A 17042-nucleotide genomic window follows, 5' to 3' on the forward strand; every position below is an offset into this window, starting at 1 on the left:
CCAAATGATGTGGATTTTGATGTGCCTCAAAATGGATTAAAAAATGAAAAAGTCCTTGTGGAGTGGGATGCCTTAGTAAGCTATCTGTCTTAGGAGGATAGTACACACATGAAGTAGATGTAGGGAATACAGCTCTGATAAAACAACAGCCCTATCGGTTTAATCCTTTCAAAGCCAGACAGGTCCAAATGGAGGTGGAGGCCATGCTCGACAAGGACATCATCAAACGAAGCCAGTGAGTGGACTGCACCATTTGTCTTAGTTCCCAAACTGGATTCGACTCAATGATTCTCCGTGGATTATTGGAAGGTCAACACTATTACAAAATTGGACTCATCTGCAATTCTTAGACTGGAGGAGAGAAAAGTACAGTTAACTTTTTGTTTCAAGTCCAAGTCTCCAAATTTGAGGAAAGACATTCTGGCTATTGAGGGAGTGCAGCGTAGGTTCATGAGGTCAATTCCTGGAATGGCGGGACTATCTTATGTTGAAAGATTGGAGCGACTGGGCTTGTATACACTTGAGTTTAGAAGACTGAGAGGAGATCTGATTGAGACTATTATTAAAGGATTGGACATTCTGGAGGCAGGAAACGTGTTTCCGCTGATGGGTGAGTCCCGAACCAAAGGACACAGCTTTGATGAGGAGAAACTTCTTCACCCAGAGAGTGGTGGGTGTGTGGAATGCTCTGCCCCAGAAACCTGGTCTCTGCATTCGTTTAAGAAAGAGTTGGATGGAGCTCTCAAGGATAGTGGAATCAAGGGTTATGGAAATAAGGCAGGAACAGGATACTGATTGAGGATGATCAGCTATGATCATAATTAATGGTGGTGCAGGCTTGAAGGGCAGAATGGCCTACTCCTGCACCTATTGTCTATTGAGGATTGTGTCGAGAAAGTCGGACAAGCCAGTTACATCACCAAGTTGGATTTAATGCATTGTTACTGGCAGGTACCTTTATCAGAGACAGCGAAAGAAATATCTGTGTTTGTAACCCCAGGTAGGCTATATCAGTTTAAAGAGATGCTCTTTGGAATGAAAAATGCCCCTGTCACATTCTAAAGACTCATGAAAAGAGTTGTGGCTGGGTTAACAAACTATGCAGTCTATTTGAATGATGTAGTGGATCTTTGGTAAGTCCTGGAAAGATCACATGGTACAGCTGGTAGAGCTCTTTGAACGATTATGAGAAGCAAAACTAGTGATAACCTTAAACAAAACTGAATTCGCGAAGGCAGAGGTGACGTTCTTAGGGCATGACATCGGTCATGGGAGGTTGACCCCAAGGAATGCAAAGGCAAATGCCATTGAGGAATTTCCATGACCAACCTCGAAGCATGAGTTGCTTTGATTCTTGCACAATATTGGTCATCTTATTCAAAGAGGGATGTAAATACATGGAAGGCAGTTCACATGGGTTTACCAGACTAATACCTGGGACAAGTGATTGTCTTATGAGAAAAGGTTGGAAAGGCTAGGCTTTTGACCACTTCAGAAGAGGAAACTGAAGGTTGTTTGTAACTTGGAGGAACTCAGCAAGTCTGGCAGCATCTATGGTGAGAGAAAAGTGCAGTTAACTTTTTGTTTCAAGTCCAAGTTCCTCTGGATTGTTGTTGGATATTTGTGGAGAGAAAGGCTGTTTAAAGATGTATGACTGTTCAAAAATCAGGATTTATCCAGTTAAAACAGAGACAAGATGAATTTATTTTCCTTAGACATGCATAAGTCTTTGGAATTCTCTTTCTGAAAAGATGCTGGAAACAGAGTCCTAGAATATTTTTAAGTGAGAGGGTAATGTTTTTTAATATAGATATTTTTATTGAAATTTTAGCATGTTTTTACAAGTTTAGAAATAAAAAAACCCAAGTATAAACATTGATATACAATTAAATCTTAAATAAATAATAACCAAAATCTATCAAACAGAAAAAAAGAGATACCAAGAACAAAAAACAAAACTCAACTAACTACTAATCTAGGAGAGCACAGCAGTTCAGGCGCTGTACTCTTCCAGCACCACTAATCCAGAATCTGGTTTCCAGCATCTGCAGTCATTGTTTTTACCTAACTACTAATCTAACCTACAACTAACCAGAGTGTATGATTAAATCTCTTATATTATTCAGGGAAAAAAAACCGACAGATTACATAGAAATATATGCTCGGAATGTGTTAACATCAGATCGTAACAAAACCCGTATTCGTGCGGGATTCCTCTCCCAAGGGGCCCCGGACCAGCCAGGTTCGCCATCTCAATTAGATCAAAGCCCTTGTTAGGATGGCCGAAATATCTGTATTTGTGTAATTCAAGAAGGGCTGCCATATTTTATGGAATAATTTGTTTTTTTGGTGCACCATATTTGTAAGGAAGTCAAGGGGAATACATTCCATGATTATCCTGTGCCAATTCGAAAGCCCAGACGGGCCCTCAGCCACCCAGTTTACCAAAATATTTTTCCTTGCACAGAAAGAGAGAATGGAAAATAATCTCTTCCCGTGCATATCCAGGGAGGGTAAGTTCGAAAAGCCCAAAAGGAGAGATACAGGATCCACTCTAATTTCCGTTCCTAAGATTTCTGTCAGAGCACTTGCTACTTTAGTCCAATATCTACGGATCTTATGACAGGTCCATAAGCAATGTACAAGAGTGCCCACCTCTATTTTACATTTGGGACACATTGGAGACGTTCCTGCCTTAAATTTTGCCAATCGGCCCAGTGCTATATGGGCCCTATGAATGGCCTGAGTTCTGTTGCAGATGGAGATTTTTCTGGCATTTTCCCAAATGTCATTCCATATTTCTATAGAGATTTCCAGCCCCAAATCCTGATTCCATGTTTTAAGCAGATTGTCCATATCTTCCGATACTTCATCATGTAGTAAATGATAAATAGTGCTGACCGAAGATACCCCCATTGGCCATAACACACTACATTCGCTGTCTGATTTATAAAGACTATCTAATAGCGTAGTCTTCTTCTGTATGTAATCTCGAATTTGGAAGTATCGAAAGAGATCACCATTAGGTAATCCAAATTTCTGTTCAAAAGACATCAGGATCCCTTTCTTAAACAGATCCCCTAAACATGAGATACCCCTGGATCTCCAGAGTTTGAAAGTGGCATCTGTAAACCCCGGTTGAAATCCCCATGCTCCCACTATCGGAGTATAGGGGGATGTTTTATGTGAATTGCCCTCATTTTGTCACATTATATTCCAAGCTTTAATTGTGTTTAGTATTGTAGGGTTTTTACAGTGATCCATAATGATTTTCCTTTTGTCTGAAAATAAAAGGTTAATAAGTGGGCATTTTACTTGAGAAGCCTCGATGTCCAGCCAGATTGATTGCGGGTCAGACAAGACCCAATCAGCTATGTAACTTAATAGAGAACTTAACTGATATTTCCTAAAATCTGGGAAGTCCAATCCTCCCCTTGCCTGTGGCATCTGTAGCTTCTCCAGCTTAATGAGGGGCCGTCTATGATTCCAGATAAAGGAACCCAACCAGCCATATAATTTACGTAGTGCCAGCCTCGGCAGCTTCACTGGAAGCATTCTCATAGGGTATAGGAGACCAGGCAGGACATTCATTTTAATTAGTGCTATTTTACCCAACCAGGAAATTAGAAGGTCTCCCCATCGCTGGAGATCCTGCCTTATCCTTTCCAGTAAATGCACAAAGTTAGCCTTGTATAACTGACCAAATACTGGGGTGATAAAAATGCCTAAATATAAGAAACCCTCCAGGCACTACCAAAAGGGAAAGTGGGATCCGACCAATAGGTGGAATATACTAGCAAGGCCACCCATTGGCATAGCCTCTGATTTTGAAAAATTAATTTTATAGCCTGAATATGCACTGAATATATTAATAACTTGTATTAAGGGAGGCGCGGACATCAGAGGATTACTGAGGAATAGGAGAACATCATCTGCATAAAGGGTAATTTTATGTTTACCTGTACCAATCCTTGGGGCTGTTATATTAGGGTCAGCCCGTATAGCTTCTGCTAGTGGCTCAATTATTAGCATAAATAGCAATGGTGAGAGAGGACATCCCTGATGGCAATCCCTGCCCACACTAAAGCTATCCGAGCCTAATCCATTGGTAACCACAACTGCTTTGGGATCACTATACAATGTTGAGACCCATTTGGTAAACACCTTTCCAATGTGTAAAACAGATATGACCATTCAACCCTATCGAATGCCTTTTCTGCCTCTAATGAGACTACTACACCTGGTATCTTTCCCTGATGGCAGGCTTGAATCATATTCAAAACCCTTCTAACATTATTGGATGATCTATGGCCCTTAATAAATCCTGTCAAATCCTCCTTTATGATATGTGGCAATACCCTTTCTAGCCTCAATGCTAAGGTTTTAGAAAGGATTTTAAAATCTACATTTAGCAAGGATATTGATCTGTATGACACGCAATCTTCTGGGTCCTTTCCTTTTTTGAGAATAAGAGAGATATTCACCTCTTTCAGCGAAGGCAGGAGACAGCCCTGACTGTATGCGTAGTTATACATGTCCATAAGTGGACCAGCCAATATTCCGGTAAATTCTTTATAGAATTCAGCTTGAAAGCCATCTGGGCCAGGTGCTTACCGCTCTGAATTTGCCTGATTGCATCAAGTATTTCTTGGCTTGTTAAGGGAATATTCAGGACCGATACCCATTCCGGAGTTAGGCCTGGAAAGGTCAAATTTTTAAAAAATGATTGCATCCTCCGAGTCCTGTCTTCACAATCCTGCGATTTATATAAATCAGAATAAAATTTTCTAAAGATTGCATTAATCCTTTTATGATCATGAGTCAGAGTACCCGCACTTTCCTTGATAGACGTGATAGTTTGAGGGGCTTTTTTTCCCTTTGCGAGAAATGCTAAGTATCTACCGGGTTTATCGCCAAATTCATATAACCTTTGTTTTGCAAATATTTCCCTCTTAGCCGTTTGGGTAAACGTGATAATTAGAGCTGTCCTATGGGCTGTAATCCTTTGTAATTTGACTATAGAAGTTTTGTCAGCGTATGCTGTTTCTGCCGCTTTCAAGCGAGCTTCGAGCAGACGCTATTGTTCTCCCTTTAATTTTTTCTGGGTCGCTGAGTATGAGATGATCAAACCTCGCGCATAAGCTTTGAGGGTCTCCCACATCATTGACGGGTTGCTAGCCGTACCTGAATTAATTTCTAAAAAAGTTTTAAATTCTTGAGAGAACTACTTTACAAATTTACTATCTTTCATCAGGAAGGAATCCATACACCAATGCCGGGGGGATGTGTCATTGTTCCTCGCCTTGATTTCCATATATACAGCAGCATGATCGGAAATTGCTATACTGCCTATTTTACAGGATGATATGGAATTTTTAAAAATCGAGGGGGCAAAAAACATATCGATTCTGGTGTGACATTTATGTGGATTGGAGTAAAAAGAAAAATCTCTGCCCTGTGGATGAAGGCATCGCCATACATCTACTAGTCCTAATTCTTTGTTCAAATCCAACAATTGTCTGGATCTGGGAGATACTCCTGCAGTACTCTTGGGAATCCTATCTATTTCCGGATCCACATTACAATTAAAATCTCACCGTATAATTGTATGACAAGCACCGAGAGCCATCAATTTAAGGCTTCTGTTATAAATTTAAAAGGATGTGCCGGGGGACAATACAGATTTAAGATCCCATATTCCTCTCCATTTATAAGGGCTTTAATCAGAATATATCGTCCAGATTTGTCTTTTGTCTGATTTAGGATTTTGAAAGGGAGTTTCTTCCGAATAAGGATAACAACTCCCCTACCTTTTGAGCTGAAGGAAGAAAAGAAGGCCTGATCAAATCCACCCTGTCGTAATTTCAAGTGTTCTTTATCCAATAAGTGTGTCTCCTGGAGGAGAGCTATATCAACCCTTTCTTTCTTGAGGTTTGATAATATTTTCTTCCTTTTGATTGGTGAATTACTCCCCTTGACATTCCAGGTGCACCATTTAATCGACTGATTAACCATAAACGTCTAAGCAAATCCGAGACCCCTCGGGAGAAGAAACCCTATCCAAAACATCCCGAGCATAGAGCATATAAAATTCACAAAAATAAAGGCTCTTTAATACATTCAAATCAATATAATAAAAAACTATTTCTAAATAAAAAAAAATATAGAACATATTCAAATGGAGAATTTCCCTCTTGTTCCCAGGGGGCAACACTTCCTTTCCAAAAGCCCATCATATCCTCTCCCAAATAGTGCCCCACCCTTGATCCAGGCACCCCACGATAGGATAAAGAAAATTCAAATATACTACTGAGCTAGAGTTAACAGTGAGTACCCTACCCCTCCCCTTCCCCCCCCCCCCCTCACACCAACACCTGGATATATTTGGTAATGTTAATACCATGTATGAACATATATAACTATAAAATTACATTCTCAACAAATAATAATTAAATATAGTAATACAAAATAACAGGGGAAAACAACCCTGCTCCTAAAGACAGAGATAAAATAGGATAAGGTAATCACCTCCCCCCACCTACATTAACTAGATCCCTCGGCCTATATATATATTTAAAAAAAAGGGGGAAGTGGAGAAAATCGCTAAGTGAAGAACAAATAAATAAACTCCTCTCCCCACCGCCCAGAGATAATATTAAACAGTAAGGTAATGAAAGGGATTTAAAAAAGGGGGTAAACAGGGTGGGGGGAGGGCAAAACAACATCAATTAACTCTTACAATTTATCTAAGAGAGTCCAAAAATTCCTTAGCCTTCTCCGGCAATCTGAAGTTGTACACTGACCCTTCATGGCTAAAGCATAACGTTGCTGGGTAGCACAAGGAGTACTGAATGTTTAAGTCCCTTAAATGCTTCTTCACTTCATCAAACGCCTTCCTCTTTCGGACCAAAGCTGGAGAAAAGTCCTGGAATAACATAATCTTGGATCCTTTATAAATCATGGCTTGGGGATCTTTCCCAAGATTTCTGGAAGCTTCTAAGAGTATCTGCCTCTCCTTGTAGCTCTGCAGCTGGAACAGGACTGGGCGGGGGCGCTGGTTCCAGCCGGGCCCACGTATTGCAACCCGATAGGCCCATTCCACCCTTACCTGGCCTGATCCAGCCTCCAGATTTAAAAGCTGTGGAAGCCACTGCTCAAGGAACGCTGTAAGCTGGCCTTCCTCTTCCCGTTAGGGAAGGCCCAGCAAACGAATATTTTCTCAAGGACCTCGATTCTCGAGGTCGGTGATGTGATTTTCTAAGGACTCTCTGTTCGAGAATCCGAACCCGATTCACGGCCGATTCTGCTGTAGTCTCAGAGGTTGCGGCCTTTAGCACCGCCCCTCTGACTCAGCTCTCAATTTCCTCGATGTCTTGGTCATGCTTTTGTAGCGCGGCCGAGAGTGAATTCCATCTGCTCCGGGACTATTCGCTGGAGGCGTCATTCTTCACGTCAAGTCTGGAAATTATTTCCACGAGGCTCGCCACCGTTGGTAAGTCCCCCGGGGTGGCTGCGGATGCCTCTGCTGCAGCTGGGGAGGGTGGGGGAGAGGTTCCTGCCTGCTGAGAACTGCAGTCTCCCTTTCCTTTAGTCATTTTTACAGGAGACTAGATTGTTTAAATTTAGTACTGAGCAACTAATTACATTAAGTAAAAACTATTTTAAATGATTTGGTGAGTGTGGTGGTGGCCCACTTTGCCCAAGTCTTGGGAGGAGCACTATAGACTCAAACTTGCTAGGTCGCCGCCATCTTGGATCCCTCCGGGAAATAATTTTTTATTAAGCCAAGGGTTGAAAGGTTATTGGGATAGGCAGAAATGCAGGCATGAGGTTATAATCAGTTCAACTATGGTCTATAAAAGGTGAAGAAGATTCTGGAACAGAACAGTCTGCTCCTGTTGCTAATTCAAATGTCCATATGCTGGTGAGCATCCAGCCCTCCTGTGAATACATTTCACTGTTTATTGGAAGTCAACAGTTCCTCCATCATCCAAGTTGTATTCTTTCTGCATTAATATGACACAGCTCAGTTTGAGTTCCTTGCAAATCTACTGTGCTCAGGAGAGAGGCTGCATAAATGCTGGGACTTCCTGTCAACCAAAACCCTCCGAAGAACACGGAGTACGACCACTCAATTAATTTTCAGGTACATAGTTACCAAAGGCAGTGAGCTTGAACCAAATTTAAATAACTTCACTTCAGGTTCAGGTAACGTTAAGTGATTTGTGTATGATTTGCTAATGTTTGACTTCAAAATCTAGATCCTTCAATTAGGTTCTGTGACTTAACTTTGTAATTCTGCAGTTTGTATAATCTGCGCATAACTTCACTGAAACAGGCATTGACTTGCAGTTTCCAAGCCTCACACCCATGCAACTATTATTCTTTTTGAGAGCAAGGCAGTTAAACTTAGAGTTCAACTGGTAATTAATTTTTGGAGTTATGCTGTTGTGTATTTAAACTCTGGACTTTCAGTGTCTATCCATCCACTGATGCATGGAATCTTCCCTCATGGATGGTCAGCACTGAAATGCCAACTCACTTTAAAGAAATATCATTTTATAGCTAATGGATCATTTGAGGATTGGGTGACATTTACTGTAGATTTGTTCTCAATAAATGAAAACCTCAATAAGAAGCTTTTAAGTAGTATACAGTGAAGATTAGCATTTGAAAAGTAAGAATGTAGCAAATTAACCAATTGTTGAGAAATGCATTATTAAGTGATTGTTCAGTGTACCCTATTCACAAATTACCTCATAACAGCTGCCTCCTTGGAAATGAATAGGAGATGTATTAATTCCCAAGGCAAAGTTGTGCCAAAAAATATGTCTTAGGTCATCAAATCCTAATTTGCCTTTGATCGGCAAAAATAACTTATGAAAGGTAAAGAACGAGCTGCAACAGACTGTATAGAAAAACGCCCACTAATGTTTTTGCAAGACAGAAGCAGTCCATCACTAGTATCCCCAGTTCTTAGCTGGATATGTTGTGTGGAGGCTGGTGGGATAGTTAAAATTAAATGTTGACTAGGCTGTCAACAGACAATGGTGATTTGGTACCTGTTCACCCAGAAGACTTTTCCTTTTTATTGGCTAATGTCATTCCATGCATCCAGAAAGGTTGAATTGCATTCTTGTCTTTTATTTCTATATATAAAATTATATTTGAAATTGATACAATTGAAAAGAACTTGGAGGTAGACCTGAACTATAATTTTGAGGAAAAAGCAGGGGCATGGGTCCAGATATTAGTTTTTAAGAACTAGCACATGCATGATTGGCTGAGTGGTCTCCTCTTTCCTTATGGATCTATGAGGCAGAAGCAATGCTGTTTGTACAGTTCACTCACCATGTCCATCATGTTTGACAATTAATATGCCCTTTACTGTTGTGATTTAAGTGTGTCGCGGATTATTTGAGGCCAGAAGTGCTTTTTTTTTACTCATTGTTTGCCTCAACAGAACGGAAAAATAAAAACTGAATTTACTTTAGCAATTGATCCCAGCATAGAAATAACCAAAATGCAGTTTGTGGCTCAAACTTCCAGAAACACAAAGCAAATTCTGAGGGAATCAAAGTAATACTACAAAGGTGGAAGCGGAATTAAAGGAGAATATATATTTATAGGAGTAAGAAAATTAAATAAAATTCCATCATTCCACCACTTAAAACAAAATAAGATATTTCAGAAAGAAAAATATAAAGTAAAGAAAGGAAATCTTTTTATTATTATTCATTGGGCATTGCTGGCTAGGCTAACATTTATTGCTCCATGCCTAATTTGCTGGATAATGTGGTAGTGAACTGCTTTCTTGAATCACTGTAGTCATCGTATTGTAGGGATATCCATAATACTGTTCGAGAGGGAGTTTCAGGGCTTTGACTCAATGACAGTGGACAGATGCTGTTGTTGATCCAGGTCAAAATATTGTGTACCTTGGACAAGAAACTATTCCCATGCACTGGCTACCCTTGTCATTCTCGGTGATGGAGTTTGTGGACTTGAAAGGAGTTATAGAGTTGCTATCTACCAGCTTATGAGGAGCCAGAGATAAGATGTATAATCTCATTGGAACCTGGAGTTGGACTTCTCAATTCTCCACCCAAGACTGTGCGATGTCATCAGATCAGGTGGAGCCTAATGCCATTGCCAACATTAACCTTTTCAGAATCACTCCCTTATGCAATGGGTTATTCATCCCCCTGTAAGAAATTAGAGTCCTTTAGAAGCTGGTATTTTCTGTAGAGCTTAGAACATATGAAATAAACTAATATGGCATTGATTATGGCATAAACAATTCTAACAGCAAAGACAGTGACAGCATGGCGATAGAGGTAAAGCACAAACTCACTGTCTCAGTACCATGATATATTCCTGACTGACATCAAGGAATCATCAGACACCTTGTACAGCTACTTATCTACAGATGTGTCTCAGAAGAACCAAAGAATGATATTGAGTGGGAGATGGACAGAAACAGAGGTGACCATTCTGACATCTTGGATATCTGTCCTGTATTCATTGACTGGAAAACATTAAACAGATGACTGACATAGTATAGTATAAACTAGACTCCATCAGAATTAAAGTATATTAACAAATCTTTATTCGAGGGCAGTCCTATTGAGGAGACAATGTTCATCAAGCGACAACCTTCTTTCAATGCAAACTGGACCATGAAAGATGGAGGAAGACCAGGGGTGGAATCCCCTCAATTCCAACCACAAAATAGGATACTGCATCACAAGCTATTGAGATTAACACTCCCTTTTTCAGCAATATATTGATATCAGTGAACTATCCTCATCTGTAACTGTTTGGATACTTTTTTCTGTCCATTGATCTAAAAATCATGTCCAAACTGTTGTTTCTTAATAAACCTGAAACTGTTTAAAATTACTTTCAAACTGTTGACTATCTACCTAACTTGGGTGACTATGACATCTAAATCCAAACCTCTACATCCCATTCTAGGTTTTCCCTCTTTTATAAATTCACCTCTTCTACCCAGAAGAAACCAATATCCACGTTCAACAACTCTACAAAAGATTGACAAACTCTTATGATGTTTTGGAATTGGCTCCCTGTATTGTGTCACCATGGTATTGTGACAAACTAACTGAGGGAGTTCAAATCATTTTAGCTTCAAATCCTGTTAGGCGTAGATGCACTGCGGTAGTCCTGGCTGCCCATCTTTTTAAAAAGAGATGACTAAGTGAACATCAACAATTTGTATTGTCAGGAAATAAGAATGTTGAGGTCTAATTCTGATATACAGTAATTAACTACAAACAATTAGGTATATCTGTGCCAGAGTTAAACCTGAAAATTAAAGGGACTACTAAACAGCTGGAAATTTGATGTAATGCATTGCAAAGTTTGGCTATATTGACCAGAAAACCTACTTTGCTTTCCTCAGGCACAGTGAAGATATTGAGGAACACAGTCATGGAGTAACAAATCTGAATCCTTCAACCCAATATTGGGCGACCATGCTCTGATGAAAAATCTTCTAAACTCAGATGTTAGCTTGCTCTCTCTCCACAGATGCTGCCTGACCCGCTGTGGTTGCTAGTATTTTTTGTTTTCATTGGACCCCAAGAATTGGATATATTTAGCTGCATGTACCGATGAGTAAACCTCTTGGGGAAGAGGGACCATTGTGGAGTGAAGAATCAGACCAACAATGGTCAGGGAGACCCCAATTAATGGCACTTCTGTTTTTCTGAAGATAATCTGCATCACCGCATGGGCCACACAAAACTAAAAGGAAGTAAGAAGGGATGGCATTTACATTGCAATCTAAATAACCTCAAGACATCTGCTCCACAGTGCTTTGAAAGATCGTTGGAACAGTTGGAACTAGGAAGCACAGCAGTGAACATACACATGATAAGGTACCACAGACAATTCAGTAATGCTCAGATCATCTATTGCTGTGATGTTGGTTGAAGGATACATATTGGCCAGAAATTTAGCAAAACTCCACTGCCCTTTTTCATGGAATGCTACAGGATCTTTTATAACTATTCTAAAAGATAGATGGGGTCCTGTTTTAACATCTCATCTGAAATTCAGCCTCTTCAACCAATACTGCCTCATGACTATCAGGCCACAGTGTATACTCAATACTCTAGAATTCGACTTGTACCTATGACCTTCTGATATAGAAGTGAGAGCACTCTAGAGTTACAGTTGAGTTATTCTCATCAGTTAGATGCATGAGTTTGAAAATCCCCATCTCATAATTTACCAATCTGATTGTGGAAAATAGCACAAATCCCATTCTATTGCTTAACTTCAAGAATGTACCGTTCTGTTCGAATGAAACATATTCGGGAATCAATGAGGCATTTTGCCATTGATCCCAAATAAACTCATTTCATTTGCTAATTAATTCAAATATGAGTGTTTGTTTATAAAGCATTTTCTTATGTTGCAGAAAATATTTGTTTTAGCAAATGCAATTTAAAAGAAAATTATGCTTCAGTAGATTACCAACAAAAATAAATAACAAAACTTAATGAATAACATTAAAGCAAATTGAAATCCTCAGAGGACGATGCATATTTGCATTCTTCTCAAAAGGCTCTGATTAATGTAGTGCTACTCACTTCATTTCACATTCCAGTACTGTCGCTGTGAAACTTTGATTGACAAATTTTATAATTAAAGTATTTAAAAGACAAAAGAAAACTTAAACATTGATTATCCTCTGCTGAAACACCATAATGGCAAAGCCAATGTGGGATGACTGGAGATTGTTTCATTGTGTTCAAAGGTTTTGTCAATGCTTTTCATTTGGTGTCAAATCCCCCTGCCTTTTCAACAGAGGCAGGAACATCCTAAGGTTTGATCTATGGACTGGCCCAGAAACTGGCTTAGCATTTGATTTTGCTTTGTCCAATTGGCAAAAGCTTATTTGGAATGGAGCAATGCTTGACGTTGTCCCATTGGGGGTTAAAAGAGTAGCTGAGACAGTCACACAGACCCAATAGTTTGTATCAGCAGAGCGATGAGCTGGCCTCACCAGATGCTGCCAGGCCAGCTCATGCATCTTATTTAAATAAGCCATCTGCAGTAGTTTAAGCCTCACACAGGGAGGTAGTTTCTGCTTGCAAATGGGGAGTAGGCAGACCTACTGAAAATTATAGACGCGTAACCAATCAAGATAAAATTGTGGCATGAGGGGTTTCAAAATGGTTTTTAAAAGGCGATAAAATTATTAATAAATGTCAACCTTTGTAGTGCTTGTAGTAACACAGAAACAAGGGTTGCCTATTTAATCCCTTGGGCATACGCTGTTATTCAATGGCATCACGGTTGGTCTGTGCTTCAACTTAATTTGTCTATCTTTAGTTCTTGGTCCCTGACTTCTTTAATGTAAGAAAATGTATATCAATCTTAAACCTAAAAGTTTTAATAGACCCAGCATCCCCTGTCTTCTTGCGGATAGAATTGGCAATTTTTAATAATTTAAATGTAGGAGTATTTCCAGATATCACTCCTTGAATTTTAATGTCGGATCCTCTTGGTTAAAATGTCTTCCAACAAAGGATATATTTTCTTTGGATCGACCTTTATTAACACTTAATGCCATTTAACCATTTAGATGAGTAGCTGTCAATCCATCATAGTCACGGAAACATAAGCCAAATTCTTGTTACATTTTATTAGATCTGTGCAGTTTCTCCCCAACGTCAATATATTCTCTGGATCACAATATTGAGTTTGACCAAGGCTCTGTCCAACTGAAGCATACCTTCCTCTTCTTTGCAATCCTGCCTCTGTAAAACTAAGAGCAACATTTCAATACCCTTTTCACTCATTTTGTTGTGTTGTATAAGCTGGGTGGGAAGACATGGTTTGTGAAAGAGAAACTTCGGAGTGGCCAACAGGAAACTAAATCAGTTCCAACTCCTTGTTTAACAGCAGATGAGGTGACCTGGCTGCTGTGAGCTGGATTCTCCTGTTTGATGCTGCATAGCTACCTCTCAGAGCATGACAGCTCTAGAATATCTATCAGCTCCCCACTCATTCTGAACTCAGCTAATGGTATCTGGGACAACCCACCTGAGTGCATGACCTGCTCCTGTGAAGAAGGGAGCAGTATGTATAGACGCCACTTATTGACTCTGCCATAATGGCTCCGAGCCAGAATGTTTCCAAACACCTGCTACATTGCAGTTTTATTTTAATGAATAGGAGCAACTCTGATAAAAGAAGCCAACAATGTTTTCTGCAGGACAAATGATCAAGGGAGAAGCCTGACAGACTGGGAAGTTGCATTTTTATCACCACGGACAAGGGGGAAGTGGAGATTGCCAGGATCAGTGACTGTGCTGTACTCAGACATACCAAGATAGCCAAGATGGAGATGGTGACTGGGGTACGCAATGCTTTCACTGAAAGCGGCATCCAGTGGCAGTGGGGGAGCATTGAAGAGGTTTCTGCTCTCTCGTGTATAATTAACTATCATGATGCCTCCTTGTGGTTGTCATAGCATAACCAACTACTCCAGTCTCACCAGAACAAAGGCATAGACCAGATCGAGCCCAATCACTCTTTACAAACTAACCTTCCGCCAGCAGTGACACAGTCACCTTGATGGGTCCTTGGACACAGTTAGGTATGGTGGCACTGGGTGGTGAGTGTAATGTGGGTGTGCAGAAGGAGATACCAGAGGCTGAGGCAGAGGACCCCTCGGAGGAGATCAAAGAAAGGCTCCACATTGACCAAAAGTAACAGATGTGTTCTCACATGTCACGTTACCCTCAGGCTGTGTGTGTGGTCATAGGTTGAGAGTGGAGATATCTGTTCTGTTTTGTGTATAATGTTGGTGCAAGGCTTTGTGTACATGAGCTTCATGATGAAGATGGATGTTCTGGGCATCTCAGCTGTCACTATAGACAAGTAAGCAGGCTGCTCCCACTTCCCTCATGGCCAATTTGTGTCTGTGTCAACACAGTAAATATTGTGCACCCCACTTTACCACACTGTTTAAATGTCTATCTACTCCAACTTGTTTTCAGTGGCACAAATTGAGGTGTGGATGGGGGTGCATGACCACCCTGCTCTCTGAGAGGCAGCCAGTCATTTTGATTGTTAAATGAAATTGTGCGCTTGAATGTTTATTTTTGTTTCTGGAGTAGCACTGTTCGACTCAGATTTGTGAATCTCAGTAAACTCGACTGATGAAGGGAAATGCATGCAGATCGTTAGCCGAAGGAACAAGAGTGCTTCTGACCCTTAGCCTGCCATCATTTGCCTCCATTCTGCAATTGAACTCATCTCCCCATGACTAATCACTTCCCCACCATAAACCTCCTCAATGTAGTCGGATTTCCAAGAAATAGAAAGCCCGACAGATTTTCAATCCCACACCCAGCCCTTATGGCCCACCATTCTGATGGGAATGTTCTCATCGAGGGATTAAAGGTCAAGCCTCTTTAGTTCAATCCAACTGGGATCCAAAGTCTCCTGAGTAGACTAGATCACCATGTTTGCATGGAAGAGAAAAAGGAGAAAGTGAGGACTGCAGATGCTGGAGACCAGAGTTGAAAAATGTGGTGCTGGAAAAACACAGCAGGCCAGGCAGTATCCAAGGAGCAGGAGAATCGACGTTTCGGGCATAAGCCCTTCTTCAGGAATGAGGCTGGTATGCCAAGCGGGCTGAGATAAAGGGTAGGGGGGGAGGGAATTTGGGGGAGGGGCGCGGTGAATACGATAGGTGGAAGGAGGTGAGGGTGAGGGTGATAGGCTGGAGAGGGGGTGGGGCCGGAGAGGTCGGGAAGAAGATTGCAGGTCAAGAGGGCGGTGCTGAATCCGGGGGTTGGGACTGAGATAAGGTGGGGGGAGGGGAAATGAGGAAGCTGGAGAAATCTACCCTCATCCCTTGTGGTTGGAGGGTTCCTAGGTGGAAGATGAGGTGAGAAAAAGTCCTGCAGCCATAACTGCAAAGTTAATGAGTCAACGGAAAGGATTACTTGATAAATTAGTGATTCTTTTCCATCTTCAAGCAGACCTGAAGCAAAAAATAATGAGAATAAGAGAATAATGCTTCAATCCTATCAAAGAGACAAGCACATTTGCATGAAGCCTTGGCGAGCTGTGACAAATTCCAATGGAATTTTACCTAGAAATTTATATATTTAATCTCTCTTAGATAGTGCTCTACTTTAAGGAGTTAGATTCAGCGAAGTAATGAGTGAATTTGTATGACAAGATTAATTTGGTCTACAAGATTAATTTGAACTCAGTTCTGAAATATATTATTCACGAATGGTGCATACATTCTCGCTCATAATGAGGTCATTCCATTAATCGTCTAAGTATGTGTAGTGATAAAATACATTACGATAATATGTTTCTGGTGCAAATGATCATATGCAAAGGTAGAAAGATATTGTAATGAATATGAAGACTTCAAATATGTACATTAGCAAGAGCAATGTTCTTATTGTTATTCAGTGACTTGTCAGTTTGATTTTGAATGTTGAGTGCCAGTAATTATCATTCTCGTCATGTATTTGAAGAACATCTGATATTAGTTTAGTCTGTATTGTCAAACAACTGGTTTGGCACAGTGTCAAATTTTTCAGCTCATTCACCAAACCATTGTTGGAGGATTTGCAGAAACCCCACAAAAGTGGGTATATGAGGTATCTTGGCTGGATGAATATTATTACAATTGTGACTCAAAGAATTGCCCTTTGGGCCACCTGAGAACTCAAAGCCACAGGACTTCAGGCAGATTGGCCCTTCAGAGGTCGGGCTGCACCCAAAACCCTGCCTCCTCAGCAATCCCAAACCATAGGCGTCCATTCAGCTCAGGATTACGGGCACTCTGATGGACTGAGAGAACTGACTAGGCCTGAGCACAACTGCCAACACATAAACTTGATGTCTGCCCTCTAGCTCCTCTGTTACATATTAGATATTGGATTATCACTGTCAATGGCAGGCTTCACCCATCTTCGAACTGTCCCATTTATCCTTATTTAATTTTCCAGCTAAAAAAGGACAAATGATGAATAACA

The sequence above is a fragment of the Chiloscyllium plagiosum genome, unplaced genomic scaffold (assembly GCF_037043375.1).
Source record: "Chiloscyllium plagiosum isolate Xiang-an unplaced genomic scaffold, Cpla_swu_hap1 HiC_scaffold_14, whole genome shotgun sequence".
Lineage (NCBI taxonomy): Eukaryota > Metazoa > Chordata > Chondrichthyes > Orectolobiformes > Hemiscylliidae > Chiloscyllium > Chiloscyllium plagiosum.